The 20328-nt window shown below is 44.9% G+C and overlaps 1 protein-coding gene across 5 annotated transcripts in view; it reads right to left on the bottom strand.

The window, feature by feature from the left end:
* Positions 1-20328, bottom strand: part of ARHGAP40 (Rho GTPase activating protein 40) — a 157986-nt gene that overhangs the window by 80301 nt on the left and 57357 nt on the right. Inside the window, exon 1 of one of the 5 annotated variants that reach the window (XM_063960265.1) lies at positions 17726-17769. The exons of the other annotated variants lie outside the window; for them this stretch is intronic. The gene's annotated coding sequence lies outside the window, so the exon portion shown is untranslated. Of the gene's footprint in view, positions 1-17725; positions 17770-20328 lie in introns of those variants that run through there. 5 annotated transcript variants of the gene reach the window in all.

Below are 20328 nucleotides of genomic sequence, written 5' to 3'. Positions count from 1 at the left end.
CTGGTGGTGTGACTACACGTATGAGGCCGTAAGGCTACTCACTTTAGTTTAAGGTGGTAAAACTGTCTGCCACGGTCATCCATGTTCATAATAACGGCTGGTCATCTGCTGTTTCAGTGTCTCAGCCTCTGGTCTAATTTATAACAAAACGCAGCTGCCATTTATACCAAATATACTGTATTTCACGTTAGCTTAGTTATACACGGTCAAGTCACATTATTATGACCACCAGCTAATAGTCAGAGTAACCGCCATGTGCAACACGAACAGCAGCTAGACGGGCTGTGAGCGACCCCACTGTAGCGTGTCCGTCGGCCATCACGTACTTTTGCAGCCAACATTCACCTCTCACATCAATGGAACATGGTGCTCCGCAGTTTCCACATCAGTTATTCACAATGGTGCCATTTGTCCAGTCATGATACACCTTTACCACTCCAACAGTTCAAAAACTGCGCTGTTGCAGAAATACTGCCACCCTTGGCACGAAAGCCGAAAATTATACCTTCTTGCAACTCTGATAAATTGCCCCTTTTACCTATGGCAGCAAAAAGTGATATGTGTGCAGACAGCCTATCGCACACCTTATATACCCACCAAGCCAGTGCACATCACGTGACGTACTTCATGGGCTATGCGCTGCCATTGTCAAATGTAGTAGGTGGTCATAATAATGTGACTTGACCATGTATTAGTAGATATTCTGATAGTTGTACAATTTAATGTCAAATTCCGAATAAAAACAATTTAATCAAAACTGTCCCATCACTTAAAGCATTTACATTCAGGTTTATGCTGATAGCAATATAAAGTGTATTTACTACTGTGTCCTTAGCAGGGATATGGGGGCCTCAGTAAATATAACCATCTTAGCTGTTGTTGCACTATGGCCCTCATTCCGAGTTGATCGCACCAAGCAACTTTTTGCTGCTATTGCGATCATTTAATCTCCGCCTATGGGGGAGTGCATTTTGGCACAGCAGGGCTGCGATCGATTGTGCAGCCCTGCTAAGCTAAAAAAGTTTCACACAAAACAAGACCAGCCCTGGACATACTTACCCTGTGCGATGGGTCCAGCGATGATGGTCACGGCTTTGACGTCAGACATCCGCCCTCTGTTCGCCTGGACACGCCTGCGTTTTTCTTACCACTCTCCTAAAACGGCTTCAAACGGTGAGTTGAAGCCCCGGAACGCCTTCCTGATGTCAATCTTCTTGCGGTCGCCGCTGCGACCGATTTCTTCGCTGTCAGATCGTTGCCCAGCGACGGATGTCGCTGGGCAACGATGCACGTGCACAATGCGTACGCGCATTCCAGACCCAATCGCACTGCTGAGAAGAAGTGCAGCGTGCGATCGGGTCGGAATGAGGGCCAATGTTCTGAACTTGACAAAGTTCTGCTAAAGGGCAATGCTCAGCCATTTTTTAAGTGTCTTAAAAGGTAGTGACAATTTTAATGGTTTACACTTAGCAGTAGTCACCCAGTAACAATATGAGGTATATATACTTAATGGACCAATTCCATAAACCATTTATTATGAGTTACTCACCACACCCATACGAAAATAATCATATTATCCCCTTTGAGACCCTCTAAATCTGTAATGTCTTAAACCCTGACTAAATACAGATATTAAATGCAAAAGAGTCAGGTCATAACGTAAAAAAATTGGTATATAGGGCAGTTATTCCCAAACCTTTTTGAATCACGGCGCACTAGAGTATCAGGATTATTTTCACAGCACCTCTAGGCCAAAATTTCTTATTGAAAACTTTAGAAATTAAGTAAATTGTGTTTATAGGTCATCAGGGCCGTAACTAGGTGTGTGCGGATGGTGCTCAGCACACAGCGCATATGACCTGTGTGCGGAAAACCACCCGCACCTGCAATAACAAGCCTGTGCTACCTAAAGCACCAGACTTCAGAGCATCTAGGGGAGAAAGGCCATTCGCTGCACAGTACCACAGGCGAGGGAAGCGGGCAGAGCCCCAGAGTCGGGGGAAGAGACTCGCCCCATGCGACAGGGGAAGCAGGAGGAATCATACTGTACCTTCAGTGACCTGCTCCTGAAGCTGCCGCCGGGATAGCGCCCCTACCGCCGTGTGAGAGCCGCTGCCTACCGCCGGGAGAGAGCTGCTGCCACTAGGATAGCAGCTGCCACCAGGTGAGAGCTGCTGCCGCCGGGAGGGGTTCAGCTGCCGCCGTGGTATAGCCGCCGCCGCCGCCATGGGAGAGCCGCTGCCACCGGGTGAGAGAGCCACTGCTGGGCTTGAGGTCTGGAGAGCCAGAGGATTGCTCTTGGCTGGCTGGTTAACTGGAGGTGTGTGTGTGTGTGGGGGGGGGGAGAATGTGTAAGGGCATGTGTGGCATAAAGTGTAAGTGGCACAATGTGTGGCTGGATGTGAGTGGGGCATAAAGTGTGGCGTAATGTTTAGGAGCATAATGTGTGGCATTATTTGTAAGTGACAAAATGTGTAAAGGATATAATGTGTGGAATCATGTGTAAGTGCATAATGTGTAAGTGGAATGATGTATAAGGTGCATAATGTTTAAGCGCATAACATGTGTGGCATAATGTGTAAGAGCATCATGTTTGGCATAATGTGTAAGGCCATCATGTGTGGCAAAATGTGTAAGGGCATTATGTATAAGAGGCATTACTATGTGGCATAATGTGTATAAGGGCACTACTAATGTGTGGCATGAAGTGCTATAAGGGTCTATACTGTGTGAAGTACCGTGAAAAAGGGGTACTACTGTGTGACGTAATGTGAATAAAGGGAAGTACTGTATGGTGTAATGTGAATAAGGTTGCACTACTGTGCGGCGTAATTTTAATTGGGGGAACTATGGCGTGTCCATGCCACTTCCCCGCTAGACTATACCACTTTTTGGTGGGGCTCTTGACTTTAGCATGCCCGACCCCTTTTAAAATATTGGGGGGTTGGCGCCAATGCTCTTTCTGGCACAGGGCACCAAAATATCTAGTTACGGCACTGTATGTCATGCTTAGGTTCAGTTATGTGGTGAGGGACAAGATTTGCTTAAGTTTGTTAGAAAATGGGCAAACCATGTGCACTGAGGGTGGGGGGGGCAGATGTAACATGTGCAAATGAGAGTTAGATTTGGGTGGGTTATATAGTTTCTGTGCAGGGTAAATACTGGCTGCTTTATTATTACACTGCAATTATGATTTCCGTTTGAACACACCACACCCAAATCTAACCCTCTCTGCACATGTTATGTCTGTCCCTCTTCCCCCTGCAGTGCACATGGTTTTGCCCATTAGCTAACAAATTTGCTGCTACGATCAGATCTGAATTAGGCCCACAGTTTGAGAACCACTGGTATAAGGGAAAAGCCTATTTCTGACAAAAATACTTTATCAGAGATAGGGCTTTTCATACCAGATTTTTTTTTATTTTTTTTTAAAGGTAATGTACGGATTCCTGTATAGTACCATTTAAAAACATTTCAATTGCATATGAAAGATAATACTTTAAACAAATAGCAAGCATAATAGGATTATGCAAAGTGAATTAAACAGCATACTTACTAATGTGCATATTTGCCAACATCTGCATATTAATTTACACAGCACAAAGAATAAGAATCGTGAGAATCAAATGCTAAGTATAGAGAAACAATCAAACAACTGATCAAATTTGTAAAACTGGGGGATTACAAAAACACATTTATAAAACCTGAGACTGAAAATTCTAAATGTGGTCTCTCCATATTCAAGGCTGGTGTTAAGGAAGAGGAAACATTTGGGCATGAATTGATCATGTTACACATTTAACTGTATTATCTTAAGAAGCAAGATGGGAGACCCAGCTTGGATCCTACCAGCCCAGTACATTTTACGCCATGTGAATACCCAAATCATTCCACATTTACGCTTGCTTGGTCAGGAACAGCATGCTGGATGCTGACGAAAAAGGGGTCATGGTACAAGACTGCATCACATTGTGGGCCTCACCAACTACCCCAAAAAAACCTCCATAATGCAGCACTCATCAATGGCAGATGTGTCAAACACCTGCTCACTGTTATTCTCCTGTGAAGAGAGACAATAAGATGGAAGTCCGATTGTCAAAGGTGAGGTAGTCCACTGCTAGTCCAGCGGTTTCACCAAGTGATTTGACCGCATGTAACTTTGCATAGACTCCCCTGGCAAATACTCTTAAAAACATGTAATGTTCACTTTGCTTGTAAATATAATACTTTTTGCACATCTGGAAACTTTTTGCACACCCCACATAATATATAACTGTGGTTTGTATTTGATTAAAACAGTACTTGGGTTTTGTTTTCATCATAACTGGAGAACACACGGACATATTTTATTTATTTTTTTCGTACTGCAAACACCTTTATTAAACCTCTGCAATCTGATCCAATAGCATTGTATCCAAAACTGAGTCTAAAGGTCCATACACACTTAACGATATAATGAGCGACGTTGCTCATTTTCCCCCTCCTTGAGCGACGTCGCTCATTTTATCGTTAAGTGTGTATGCCGCCAGCGACGACCGATGCGCGGCCCCGCGGGTCGGCAACGATCGTCGCTGTCGGTAGGGCATGCATGAAGGATGTGGACTGTCGTCCACGACCTTCATGCAGGGCTGGCGGGGGCGTGACGTCACTGAGCGATATGAGCGGTCATATCGCTCAGTGCGTACAGGCGGCCGCCGACCGGCCGGCCTGGGGGGGGGGGGGGGAGACGTTAGACGATGTCGCTCACAGAGCGACATCGTCTAATGTGTATGGGCCTTTAATCCTGATTCCGAGTGGGATGCTGATGTAACCGTGTCCGCATGTTTTAGTTGCGACTGCAACAATATGCTGCTGCTAGTATCAGTCCTTCCCCATGGTGTACAAGGATGGCTCTGAATGTGCAAGAACCGGGACAGCCACTTTGAGAGCCTTCAGATGCTGTAATACTACTTGGCGTGTCCTAGACGCTACCATCAGTCATATCTTAAAAACATGCACCAGCCTAAGGTAGGTGCTTATTTTCCATTTGAATATGCTCCAATGTGAGTGGTTAAGCACCTGGGTACGCAACCATTTACGCAGTAACACGCCCATGACACCCCCACAACATGCTAATTTTGAGAGAGTACAACGGATCTTCACTTCACATGCAGAGCACAAATCATGCGGAATTTACCTCAAAAGTGAATGAGTTTTTCAGATAGGTAATCTAACTGAAGTTCTGCTAAAATGTTACATATTGCCATCCCACTCCTTTACATAGAGCTAACTCTCCTCACACATCTGCATTCTCCTCCCAATATATGACGGGATGCAGAGGCGTAACTCTGGGAGGCAACAGAGGCATTTGCCGCCGGGCTCCTGCTCTGAAGGGGGGCACCTCTCCTCTGATTCTGTGACACCATTCAATGAAGTTAATTAATAGCTGCCGCTATCTCTTTAGTGGCCGACTTCCTCACTGGTCTCTGCACCTTACAAGTCACACCCTCTTTATTAAAGATACACGTTTTGCAAGTGTCATACCCAGGATTAGAACCCACGACCTAGTACACTGGAAGCAGAAACCTTACTGATGAAGCTATTTGCTCCTGTATAGGAAATATGAGAATTCTAACTATATGAAGTTACTTCTCTGACAATTAAACGTAACTTCATAAAGTTAGAATTCTCATGTTTCCTATGCAGGAGCAAATAGCTCTATCAGTAAAGTGTCTGACGCCAGTGTAACAGGTCATGTCTTCTAATCCTGGGTATGACTGCTAAGAATTGTGTGATTTAAAATAAAAGACAATGAATTGTGTGTGTGTATATATATATATATATATATATATATATAAATATGGGGGGGCACCAATATTTATCTTGCCTCCGGGCAACTGGGACAAACTTACGCCACTGACGGGATGGCCTTACTCCACTGGCCAGTACAGCTTGCTTACAGGGAAGTAACTCTATTCCTGAGCAGCTCTCCACAGCCGGGGGACAGGCATCGACACCCACCATCAGTAACTACCTCTTACAGACTCTCCCCACTGCATCATGGGGAAAGGGCGTGGTAACTCACCGCCACCACCAGATCCCTAATCCAGCACCTAGAACAATTTAATAAACCAAGCTTTCACATCCGCAGTTTATAGACTGCAAGCTTGTATGGGCGGGCCCTCTCCCCTTTGTCTGCTGTACACTATGTGAATGTATAGAATGCCTGTATTTATGTACTTATGTATATGGCTTTCACTTTTAACCATTGTGGTGTCTTACAAATATTAATAACTAGCTGATGTGCCCAGTTATAACTGGCAAAGGTTTGCTTGGCAGAACATTTTACTCTTTTTTACCCACTTAGGAGTTGAAAAATCCCTGCTTATTAGGTGGTGGCAAATAACGGTCACAGTTTCCAGACCACCAGGCGGATGTTTTGCCACGTAACAAAGCAACCAATTACAATGCCAATATAACTCTGCAAGTCTACAGACCAAGGAAATAATTCAGTAAGGATTGCAATTTCTGCTAAAAAGCAGTTTCTGCAATCAAATAGTTGCTGCTCAGAAACTGATAAAAAACACCCATTGCAGAAATTGCGAAAGCATCGCAATATGCCGTCTGATCGCAAAACCGTACACAATTCCCGGAACATTTAAGATTTTCCTATCTGCGCCAGACAAGGTCCTCCACAATTCTTGCGACACAAGAGGCTGGAAGTGCTCATTGCTGACGTTAGAGGCCCTCCTTAAAAACGCATGGACACACACAGAAAGCGGCAGGTTTGCACCCAGAAACGCTGGCATCCTGTCAAACAGCGGCAACAGGGCAGCCTAGTGCTTCAGAAGCCACACCTGTAACATGACACCACCACACCCCCTAGTGACCCAAATTAGACAATACAAATGTTGGGAGGTATAAACTCTTCAATAATGTCATATACAGGGGTTAAAGTGAGCCGGAACGGGGCGGAACTGTGTTCTGTCAGTTCCACTTGGAGACGGAACGCAGTTCCGCCTCACCTAACCCGATGTGTGGCCGGTGCTGCAGGGAGATGCCGGGCGCCCGCTGAGACTGTGTTACCAGCAGGTGCTCGTCTCCCTCTCTATAGCGGCAGTGGAGGCAGGAGCTCAGTAGTGAGGTCCGGCTTACGGCGCTGTCACTGTGCTTTATGGGAGAGACGTCATGACGCCTCTCTCATAGTGCAGAGGAGCGGATGTCCAGAGGACTGCAGCGGTCGGACACGGAGCGGGGCTTGGTGAGTATGGTGTGTTTTGTTTGTTTTTTTTCTTTTGTATAGCGGCATCTACTGGGGGCAGACTACTGGGGGGCATTACTACAGAGAGGCACCTACTGGGGGGCATTACTACAGAGAGGCACCTACTGGGGGGGCATTACTACAGAGGGGCACCTGCTGGGGGGCATTACTACAGAGGGGCACCTACTGGGGGCAAACTACAGGGGGGCATTACTACAGAGGGGCACCTACTGGGGGGCAAACTACTGGGGGGCATTACTACTGAGGGTCATCTACTGGGGGCAAACTACTGGGAGGCATCTACTGGGAGGCATCTACTGGGGGGCATTACTACAGAGGGGCACCTACTGGGGGCAAACTACTGGGGACAATACTACTGGGGGGCATCTACTGGGGGACATTACTACTGGGAGACATTACTACTGGGGGCAAACTACTGGGAGACATTACTACTGGGGGGCATCTACTGGGGGCAAGCTACAAGGGGCAAACTACAAGGGGCAAACTACAGGAGGGCATTACTACTGGGGGCATAACTACAGGGGCAATACTACTTGGAGGCATTACTACTGGGGGCTAAACTACAAGGGGGCATAACTACAGGGGCTAAACTACTGGGGGCATAACTACAGGGGCTAAACTACAATGGTCACACTACAGGGGGGCATTACTACTGGTGGCTAAACTACAAGGGGCAAACTACTGGGGCTAAACTACTGGGGGCATTACCACTGGGAGGCTAAACTAAAGGGGGGTAAACTACTGGGGTCATAACTGCAGGGGCATTACCATTGGGGGCATAACTACTGGGGCTAAACGGCAGGGGGCATTACTACAGGCAACATTACTACTGGGGGCAATACTACACAGGGGCACTACTAATGAGGGCATTGTAAAGGGGGCACTTCATAAGGGGCATCACTCCTGGAGACATAAGGGGCACTACTACTGAGGGCATTGCATAAGGGGCACTACCACTGTGGGCACTACCAGTACAGTGGGCATTGCATAAGGAGCACTACTACTGTGGGCATTGTATAAGGGGCGCTACTGCTGTGGGCATTATGTGTATTATGGGGTGCCACTACTGTGGGCATTATTACTATTGTGTGACCACGCCCCTTTTTGAAACCACGCCCATTTTTTTGCGGCGCGGGCGCAATACCTTTATTACATGGGCGCCTTGGGGAGGGGGGTGACTTTAAGCACTGGTCATATATATTATTCAGCTCTGTCATACACATTTGAAATATTAATGTTAACTATTGACTTTATTATTTAAAAAGACAATAATTATGGGCTACATTTAATAGCCTGCGGGTTGCAGGCTGCGCGGGACTGTGTGCAAGTACTGCTGTATTTTTAAAGCGGCAATCATTTACACGGCAAAACTGACCTGGTTTTGCTATGTAAATGATTGCCACTTTAAAAATAGAGCAATACTCTTACAAAGTCCCACAAAGCCTGCAACTCGCAGGCTATTAAATTTAGCCCTATAAAGTCATAATGATGCCTGAAGGCGCTGTTCCTATTTTTCAGCCTTGACCACAATAAATAAATACATAATTTTTAGTCCTGACTCATTGGACTTTTTCAGTTACTATTAAAAATAAAGTAAAGTACTGTATTTTAAATGCCAAAAACGCATTATATCCCAGTTCACTGTAAAAAAAAAAAAAAAAAAAAGTGTGATTTGCTGTATAGAGGGTAAAGATTATGCAGACAAAGTACAATGGAGTTATGTGGGGACAGAATCTGTTGCTGTATTTCAGCAGGTCTACAAGTTGGAGCTTGACTCACCTCATTCCAATGAGATCCCATGCACCTAACACACAACTGTCTACTGTCCAAAATAAAGCTTAAAGTATAGCTAAAAGAAACCGCAGCAGGATATCTTGTGCAAGATTACTTTTTTTTCTTTTAGCAAATCCTACCCACCAGACGCTAGGTTCCATAGCCTTGTGGGTTTTCTGGCGCAAGCAAATACATGCTTACATTACATATAAAACTAACATACTGTAGTTGACAAACATTTACAGGAATAAACACCCAAACAGGCATGCACAAACAATAGGAAAGAGATTTCGCACAAAAACACACTCTGCTTAATTCGGATTTGTACGCAAACCCAATTTTTTTTAATTTTTTATTTGTTTTATCAGTTTCAGAATACATCAGCAAAATTGAAATACATACAGTACAGGGATACAGGAAATGCACACACTGTAAGCGAACAAAACATTACAACATGAATATGTAAAGACCAGAAATGGAAGATACATCCAGAAAGAGTGTCAAGTAATGCGAATCAGTTCTGGCAGAACGTATCTAAAATATCATTAAAAAGATAATAATAATAATTTTATTTATATAGCGCTCTTTCTCCAACAGGACTCAAGGCGCTTTACAGATATCAAAAACAATGCACATGATACAGAGGATTTGAGTAATACAACAATAGACAAGCAACACAGACATAAAAGAAAACCTTAAGCACACAGAAAGCATAATGCAGGATTGGTGCAGGCATTTTGGGTAATAACTTCCAAGGGTTGTGTATTCCACCCTCACAAGGTACCGGGTGCGGCAGCCATCTTGGGCGCTCACCGTAGGATTACCCAGGGTGGAATAGTCCACCCCTAGAAGAGATGACACAAGATGGGGGTGATTTCAGAGTCCTACAGTTCAGAGTAGGGTTCCATCAAAACCATCAGGCCTATGTATTTTTCATCCCATCCACAAGTGTACCATATGGGGCAGCCATGTTGGGCGCACTTTGAAGGTTACACTGTGGGAGGTGAGCCATACAAGGGCCAAGTTCATATATGGGAAGACTGATGCTTATGTAGTAGTATGATGTACCCTGCATGTAGGGCACAATGGAAAGGTGTGCAATCAGTGGAGGTAAACATTACAGGAAAAACACACGGTGGGGTGGAAGCGAGCAATGAAGAGAGAAAAAAAAAAGACTCAATAGCAGGTAACTAGTGGCAGAAGTAGGACTGAGATAACATTATTTTGATCAGATCTTAGTACGGGTGGGTAGGAGAATGTGAGGGGCACACTCAGAAGCAATGGGGATGTCCCTGCTGAGCCTGGTCCTGGTGCTGTGCCCCCACAGTCCCCTGCTCATCTTGAGGGTTAGGCCCAGGGGCAGACTTGATGTTCTCAGCCAGAGAGGTGGTAAGCCTGGTCCTGGAGATCTCATGGTAGAGGTGAGGAGAGGCCACATAAAGTTCCAGAGTGTTGTGGGTGTAACGCCGTCCTTCTGTTAATTTGTAAGTTTGTTTACCTTCTGTTTTCCTTCGGTTTCACACAGGTATAACACTGCTGTTGTTTTGAGCTGCCACTTGATAACTAGACACTTCATATACTAGTCACTGCAGCGTCCTAATAGGCCTGGCGTCCTATGCTATACTGAGTAAATGAGTCTACAAACACTTCCTTTCTGATTACAACCCCCTCCCCCACACAGCAACCCTCCCACCAAAAGGTGTTAATCAACTACCAAATGTGAGGTTTGTAAACCCCAGTCAATCACTATAAGTTTTTGCACACTACAGATATTAATCCACTTATAACAATTTTCTAAACATACAATGTAATGTGCAATGGTCTGCAATAATTACCAAGTAGATCTTTACTAAAAAAGGAGCAATGGTCTGCAATAATTACCAAGTAGATCTTTACTAAAAAAGGAGCAATGGTCTGCAATAATTACCAAGTAGATCTTTACTAAAAAAACAGCAATGGTCTGCAATAATTACCAAGTAGATCTTTACTAAAAAAGGAGCAATGGTCTGCAATAATTACCAAGTAGATCTTTACTAAAAAAGGAGCAATGGTCTGCAATAATTACCAAGTAGATATTTACTAAAAAAAGAGCAATGGTCTACAATAATTACCAAGTAGATCTTTACTAAAAAAGGAGCAATGGTCTGCAATAATTACCTGTTGACGAGAAGGAGAGACGGGAGTCAATTTTGAATATCAGTTGAAGATGTAACAAGTAAATCTTTACTAAAAAAGGAGCAATGGTCTGCAATAATTACCAAGTAGATCTTTACTAAAAAAGGAGCAATGGTCTGCAATAATTACCAAGTAGATCTTTACTAAAAAAGGAGCAATGGTCTGCAATAATTACCAAGTAGATCTTTACTAAAAAAAGGAGCAATGGTCTGCAATAATTACCAAGAAGATCTTTACTAAAAAAAAGGAGCAATGGTCTGCAATAATTACCAAGTAGATCTTTACTAAAAAAGGAGCAATGGTCTGCAATAATTACCTGTTGACGAGAAGGAGAGTGTTAGGTGCTGCGGTCCGCGGCGCCGCTCGGTCTGCTTCCGAGCGATGCTCACGGCCGCCGCACCTCCCTCGCTGCCCGCCCGGCGCCTAGCAACGCCAGGACGCCGTGCGTACTGTAGCCGCCGGGTCCCTGGCAACTCTAGGACTCCGCAGCTTGGAGGAGCCTATCCTTCTGATCTGGAACCAGAAGCTCCTCGAGCCACCAGTCCCCAACTGCATCCACTGTGACAGCATGCCCAGCACAACAGTCACACGTAGCAGAGCCACAGCGGTCCCATTATCCAACAGGGCAGGCTCTGTTTGCAGAGTGGCTCGTTTCCTTAGGCTTTCGCTTTCTCCCCTCACAGCTGCAAACTTCCCCCTTCCCTATCTGCGGCACCTCCGACCCCCTCTCCCCCACACAGATTCCCCACCTGTTCGCTCTCTCCTTACATCCACCACCCCCATGCACAGCGCCCCTAACCCCCCTCCCCACACAGGTTCCCCTCTGCTGCTCACTCTCTCCACACAACCCCCCATCTCATCCACAGCCCCCCTGACCCCTCCCCCCACACAAGTTCCTCACTCCTGCTCACTTTCTCATCACACCCCCCTCCACGGCACCCCAACCCCCTCTCCCCTCTCCACCCCACCCAGGTTCCCTTCTCCTGCTCACTCTCTCCTCACATCCCCCCCTGCCATTCACAGCACCACCAACGCCCCCTCCCCTCCTCACACAGGTTCTCCTCTCATGCTCTCTGTCTCTACTCACATCCCCCTCCCCCATCCACGGCACCCCCAATGCCCCCTCCCCTCCCCACACAGGTTCCCCTCTCATGCTCTCTCTCTCTCTCCTCACAGGGTCCCGACTCCGGCGGTGTCAATTAGGTGAGGGCTGCTGGCTGGAGTGTGGAAGCCGTACACTCTTCATTGCTGTCTCCTCTCCCAGCACGTGACTCCAGCATGGGCGTGACCTGGCTGCTGAAGTCTGACGCCGGCAACTCCCCACAGCCACCTCCGTGCTGCCTGGTTAGTGTTCTCAGCTGCAGGACCTGATTCCTGTTGGAGTTGGGGGAAGGGGGGGGGGGGGGTTTGAAAGAAGATCTGCCTTCAGATCTCTCTCTGTCTGACACCCCCCTCTCTCTCTATCCCTGACACCCTCTCTCTCTTCCCTCTCTATCCCTGACACCCTCTCTCTATTCCCATTCTCTCTACCTCTGACACCGTCTCTATCTCTCACCCCCCTTTCTCTCTTCCCTCTCTATCCCTGACACCCTCTCTCTCACACCACATTCTCTCTCTTCACTCTCTCTATTCCCTCTATCCCTGACACCCTCTCTCTATTCTCTCTCTCTACCTCTGACACCGTCTCTATCTCTCACCCCCCTTTCTCTCTTCCCTCTCTATACCTGACACCCTCTCTCTCACACCACATTCTCTCTCTTCACTCTCTTTCCCTCTATCCCTGACACCATCTCTCACCCCCTCTCTCTCTATTCCTGTCACCCTCTCTGCCTCAGTCTCTTTATCCCTGGCAATGTCTCTCTCATCCCTTTTTCTTTTCCTTCTCTCTCTCATCCCCCTCTCTCTATCCCTGACACCCTCTCACCCCTTCTCTCTCTTCCCTCATACCCCCCTTCCCCCTCTCTCTATCCCTGACACCCTCTCACCCCCTTCTCTCTTTTCCCTCATACCCCCCCTTCTCCCTCTCTCTATCCCTGACACCCTCTCACCCCCTTCTCTCTCTTCCCTCTCACCCCCCTTCCCCCACTCTCTATCACGGGCAACCTCTCTCTCACACCCTCCTCTCTTTCTATCACTGACACCCTCTCTCTCTAATCACCCTCTCGATCAATGACTGAACACACCCCACCCAAATCTAACTCTCTCTGCACATGTTATATCTGCCTCCCCTGCAGATCACATGGTTTTGCCCAACTGCTAACAAAATTCCTGCTGCGATCAACTCAGAATTACCCCCCATGTGCACTGCAGGTGGGGGCAGATATAACATGTGCAGAGAGAGTTAGATTTGGGTGGGGTGTGTTCAAACTGAAATCTAAATTGCAGTGTAAAGATAAAGCAGCCAGTATTTACCCTGCACAGAAACAAAATAACCCACCCAAATCTAACTCTCTGCAAATGTTATGCCACACCTGCAGCGCACATGGTTTTGCCCATTAGCTAACAAATTTGCTGCTGCGATCAGATCTGAATTACCCCCCATGACAATTTTGCTTGACTACACCTCTCTCTTGTACATATTAGGGTGGGGATTAAGTTGCCCTTTACATTGTGGAGAGAAATGTTTTCAACTGTACTTTCATCTAAATACAATCAGGGCAGACATCTTATGGGCTGAACTAACACGTACGAGAGTAAAATTATTAACCACTTGCCTGGAATGGTCGCATCAGATGCCTGCAAGTGCTCTATCTGACTTGGTCGCACAGGATGCGACCAGTCAGATAGAGACTGTCAGCAGCGGTGGGGAAGGGAAACTTCCCTCCACTGCTGCTGGAAGGTCCCTCTGCCTCCCTGCACTCTCCCCTACTGATTGCCGTGCTGCCGATCACTGCTGATCGGTCAGCACGGCAGGATCCCCCCCCCCCTTCTGCGGCTGCAGACAATGGCAGCCGCTGGGGAGTGTAAATTAACTATCCCAAGCCACCCCCAGACCCCCCTGTATACCTGGAGGCTGTCCTGGCTTTCAAAATGAAAGCCGCGATGCGATGGTTGCGATGTTCCCGATCGATGTTTGAAAAACCTATATATATTTTCCTTCCCCCTCTCTCTATCCCTGACACCCTCTCACCCCCTTCTCTCTTTTCCCTCATACCCCCCCCTTCTCCCTCTCTCTATCCCTGACACCCTCTCACCCCCTTCTCTCTCTTCCCTCTCACCCCCCTTCTCCCACTCTCTATCACGGGCAACCACTCTCTCACACCCTCCTCTCTTTCTATCACTGACACCCTCTCTCTCTAATCACCCTCTCTATCAATGACCCCTTCTCTCACCCCCCTCTCTCTATCCCTGACACCCTCTCTCTCTCCCTCTTCTCTCTCTATCAATGACACCCTCTCTCTCACCCCTCTCTCCCTCTATCGCTGACACTCTCGCTCTCTCCTCTCACTTTGTCATTCCCTCACTTTCCCTGACATCCCCTCTCATGCTCTCACCCCTCTCTTTCACCCTGACACTTTCTCGCTCTCTCCTTCTCATTTCCTCATTTTCTCTTAACCACCCTCTCCCTGACACTGGAAAAGATCTCCAACACTTCCATCCCCCCCCCTCCCTTCCCAATGTGGCATGTAAACAATGTAAGAACATTAAAATTGAAACTTAGTAGTTATCACCAGGGCTGGATTAAAGTCTCTCAAATGTATATGTCACATATACTGTATGTGTATGATGATGCGTGATGTCAGTATTATGCTCTGCTGTGTAATTATGTAATGTAGGTGCGATGTCAGTATTATGCTCTCCTGTGTATTGTAGGTGCGATGTCAGTATTATGCTCTGCTGTGTAATGTAGGTGCGATGTCAGTATTATGCTCTGCTGTGTACTGTAGGTGTGATGTCAGTATTATGCTCTGCTGTTTAATGTAGGTGTGATGTCAATGTGTAGCTCTGCTGTGTAATGTAGGGGTGATGTCAATGTGTAGCTCTGCTGTGTAATGTAGGTGTGATGTCAATGTGTAGCCCTCCTGTGTAATGTTGATATGATGTCAGTGTGTAGCCATGTAATGTAGCTGTGATGTCATTGTGCAGCCCTGTTGTGTAACGTTAGTGTGATGTCAGTATGTAGCCCTGCTGTGTAATGTAGCTGCGATGTCAGTGTGTAGCCAGTACTGAGCTTTGTAGTTTGGTTTTCACCTGACACTGCAGGACACACCCCTGATTGACAGCAGATACGCCCATAGGTGGAGATAGACACGCCCCTTGGGTGCAATGTGACACGCCCCCTCAATGGTGCGCCACGCGGCGCATTAGAGTGCGATCTGTAATCTCTTTGAAACTACTTTAAAAAAGTAGGCAAGTATGCCACAATTTGGCATATAGCTGTATTCAAAATATGTTTGACTAGTTTTTGTTGCTGACGAGACACTAGGAATAGGGCGAGAGAGTAGAGTGTAAAAGGTGAGTTAGGAATGGAGATATCGAGAATGTCTGTCATAAGTTTATGGATACGAGTCCAGTATCGCTGCATTTGTGGACAAGACCAAATACGCAGCATGGTTCCGCGTTGACCACAAAGTCTCCAATACCGTTGGTACTAGGTACAAACCCGATGGTTTACGTAAAGATCCGAAGGTGGGAATCTGCACATGTGGAGGACCTGTTCTGGCCGTGTGCAGAAACGTGTCCTGCGATCATGCTCGCAGTACCTGACAGCCGCAGCCTGTCAATCATTTGGGGCCGGGGATGGGGTGGTGTCGGCAGTGGTACTGAAAAATGGGGATGTCACCCCATTATCTGGGGGAACAGAAGCCAAGGTCTGCGTCTTCCAATGCAGATTTCCTGGCCTCGTTTACGGAGCTGCAGCAGTCAATCTGAGTAACCTGAAGGTAATGCAGGTGGCCAATGATCCCGCACAGTGATGCAATGCTGCATCCTCGGACGCAGCAGCGGTTGACATATACATGCAGGAGGCGTCTATTTACACCAGATGTCTCCTGCTGCATTAGCATTAAGTTAGCATTGTTGTTGCGTCCAAGGACACAGCCACAACGCTAACAGCGTCCACATCTTAATCAGGCCCTCCATTTGTTCCTTTTACTAACTTAAAATATTAATGCCATGCGCAGTATAAACATCTCCCAGCATAATGACCAAAGTGGCACAAGACCCAACAGATATGCTTGATGAGATTTTTAGATACAAAGGGGACAATTCAATTGTTTGAGAGACTTTAGCTCCTGTCTGAAGTGGCTGGGAGACATTTTTTTTTTGCGCGACCAGCCCTGTGATGGTCACGACGGCCACATTTTCACGTGAGACTGCACAGGATTAGCAGCGTTATGCAGCTTCTCCCATGCTTAGTGCAGAGTGCGCTGCAGTTACGGCATGTTTGGCCCTCACAACCAACCCCAAAGCCCTACTTAACACAGATTTCTGCTCACACCTCATGAGGGTGCAGGCAGAAATCTGCGATAAGTGCAGGCTCGGGACTGATAGCGCATAACAATAGCTTTAGAAGCAAGATAAACTCTCACAAATGAATCGCTCCCAAAGGATCATCAAACAGAATTTATTGTATAAACAAGCTGATATGCCTCAAAAATGTAGACCTTGTACTATCATACAAAATGCAAAAGTCAAACACAAAGGCAAGACTGTTTAGAAGCAAAGAAGTATAAGTTGTTTTTCATCTAAAAAGAATGTCACTTGGGAAGTATGTATACGTGTAAGGTGACCTGAAATGGAACAACAACAAAAAAAAGTTTAAATTCACTCACCCGTATTTAACAGCAAAACACTTTAGCTAACAATAACACCAGGCAAGAATTCCCATGTTGCTGAAATATGATGAGAATGAGGAACTGATACTATACAGTGAATAGTATGTTTTTGAATTAGTGGATTTCCTTATTCTGCTGCCAAGACCCTCACAGAATTAAAACAGATACAAGGACAAAGGCTAGTGGAAGTGATATTGTCTGGGCCAAGTAAACTTCCTCACCAGATGTTTTATTTTTGCTTTTATATTATTTCACAATATATTTTTTCCTTTTTGTAATTTAAAGGTGTAGTCATTTGTAAAAAAAAAAAGGAGAATACGCGTTTCTTTAATATAAAGTACCGATTGTCTGCAAGTACACACAGTTTTCCTGTGTTGCAATTCAATCTGTTACTAATGATGTGGTTTACTCTAGCGGAACCATGGCAACCACAGTCATGTTATATATTACATAAAGATGTAATAGAACATTTTTTTCTCTTAGCAGGGATGCTCTACCCACATTTTCTTCCATCATGAGGAGGTATTTCACTGACTCACCAATATCAGGCTGCACTTGCACAAGGAAAGAAGCATAATGCTTCCATATCGGAGAAAGAGTTTCAGAATGGCAGCTACTGAAATTTGCCCGACAAATGGATTTTGCAAATGGACCAATTAAGTACAGGATGACATCTTGGAAGAATGATTATCAGCTTAATGTGAGAATGGCTTCAAAACTTGATGGAGAGAATACTCACCAGAATGCCGCTGCTGAGACTTAACTACTGGAACTGCTCTACACGTGACTGCCAGGACACTGGAGCCGTTGCTGGAAAAAGGTAAGACACCACTAGGCCATCAGGGATGATTTGAAGAAAGTTCATCATGTCAATATCTCATATGTTGAGACATGATGAATGTCAATATGGTCACTGTCGACATCCATGTTGACATTGTCATGATGACCTGATGTACATAGACATAACTGTCAACCAACCATACCACACCCATGTTTTGCCCATATGCAGAACTGTACACACCTGGAGATGAGTAGCCTATGCATCTGGATTCTACTAGTCGTCATTAGTAAGTCTACTTTCACCTTCCCTAAACGAGATCAAAGGATCCACTTCCTAACAGGCATATATTCACATACGTTCAGGGCTGCATTAGCCCCACTGGCATAGCCACAGCTCTCCTGAATTTTGTCTCATCACTACCCCATTCTCCTCTTCCGTTCATAAGTGTAGATGCGATCCAAAAGCATGTGGATTTCTGCATTATGTTCTTGTGTGTGCCAAATTTTGCAGCAAGTGCAGTGCTTGTATATATGCTCTTCGAACAGCTGTACGTTCAACTTTGAATCAGCCCCTTAATCTGTAAAATGCACTGTAGGATTGATGGATTTACACATATGCTGGGACAGTCGTGTCACATGACTGGGAGGCAGAAAAAGGATTGGGCTAGAGAGGTGAAGTTATGCGAGAGGTAGAGCAGCACTGCAAGCTAATCATCTGAGAGGATGCTGGTGGGCAGAGCAAAAAATTGATGGAACCCTGTACCTTTTTAAAAATTAGCTAGTGGATGGACTCATTTATTTTTCCAAATTCATAATCCTATATAATAATAATAATAATAATAATAATAATAATAATGATAAAAGGCCAACGCTGCTCCTCACCTCTGTGGGTGGAATTCAAGTGTTTGGAGGGCAGACAGCCACTAGATGGCACCCAATAGAGCAATTAAAGTGTTTATCTGTTCGGGCGGTTCGGGCGCACACAACATTACTGTTATATTGTTCCGTCATTTTGACGGGCTGGTATCTAGTGGGAAGTTTAACAGAGGTCCCATCCAGCTCAGTGGATTATGTACAAAAAAACCTGAAAAGATTAGGATTATTGATTAACTGATTCTGTGCAAAAAGCCAGAACACATACACATTCACAGCATATGTCTCAATTGTCTCAATTTGGGAGGGCTAGTTTTTTTGACCTGAAGGCTCTATCCCTCATCCAGATTTGGACAGATATGTCTTGCAGAAGGGAAGGTTGATAGGTATATTGATTTATGGAATCATATTTATGAATATTAATATTTAATATAACATATATGGTTATTAATATATGGATATATTTAAATTAATATGCGTTATCATATATATCTGCAAATATATTATGTCAGGCTTACAAATTAATTGGCTGATAAATATATGCAGTCCTTATAAATATATGACTTGTGAAATTATGAAGTTAAGATTCCTTAAAGAGAGTTCAAGCTTGAATATTACCGCTCTTTTTATATGATTCTTTATTTACAGGCAGATCAAATCGTACAGAATAAGATATACACAGTAGTGATATATATACTAATTATTATATTAAGCTATGCTATGCTTCCTTCGTTACATAACATAAAACAACATGACATAAGTTTCACAAACAGTTTCAATTACTATCATATTTATACTTGCAAGTTAAAGATTGCCATCCCAAGAATCATTCCTTCTGCATGTTCTCCATGACTTCTCCTCCTGACTGACTGACTTCCTTCCTTCTCCTTCTCCTTCCTCCTCTAACTCCTAACTAAAAAGTCTGCTGCTTTTTATCCCATATTTTACCAATTCAAACTATCATATTCTCATAGTTTCCAATGGAATAGGTAATTATAGGTTTGTCAGATTCCAAGGTGTAATAAAACAAACATTGAACTGGGCTGTCGTGTCCTGTTCACAGAGGCATGGTGTCATAAAAGTGTGGTGTCCACACTGCCTTAAGCAAGTATAGTATTGTAAAATCTGGAATGTCTTTTCATCCAAAGTTCTGTTGTATTGACAAGTTTTCCTGGGGTGGGTTACACCATGTTTTATCAATGGATGTGATCTCTTTTCATAGTAGTTAAATTATGCTCCCTAGCTTTAACCTTTACTGGACAATAGACAAACCAGTTTTATAATTGCGATAGGTATTGCAATCTTGATTCTGATCTACTGTAAGCACACCTGGGAATTCCAATGACCAACAGAGCTCTGTCACACACCTATTATCATTTATGGCCTAATACCTTTTCTCTACAATGACTCTTGATCTTAATGTGACCTCTCTAGCCTTATTTATGACTAGAGCAGAATAAACCTGTTCCCTACACTGTTTTACCATCTTGCAGTAAAACACAAATATACAGTATATCTATATAAACACATACACAAACCTAATCTCTTAAATCAGCTAAACATTACCTCATACATTCAAATTTATTTCATATCTATTCCTTACTATATATATCCAGTATACTGTCCACTATGGTTACATCACTTATTTATAATGAATTATTTTAATTCAGACAATATCCATTGCCCTAA

The sequence above is a fragment of the Pseudophryne corroboree genome, chromosome 3 (assembly GCF_028390025.1).
Source record: "Pseudophryne corroboree isolate aPseCor3 chromosome 3, aPseCor3.hap2, whole genome shotgun sequence".
In the NCBI taxonomy this organism is placed as follows: Eukaryota; Metazoa; Chordata; class Amphibia; order Anura; family Myobatrachidae; genus Pseudophryne; species Pseudophryne corroboree.
This window is presented reverse-complemented; position numbering and strand designations above follow the sequence as displayed.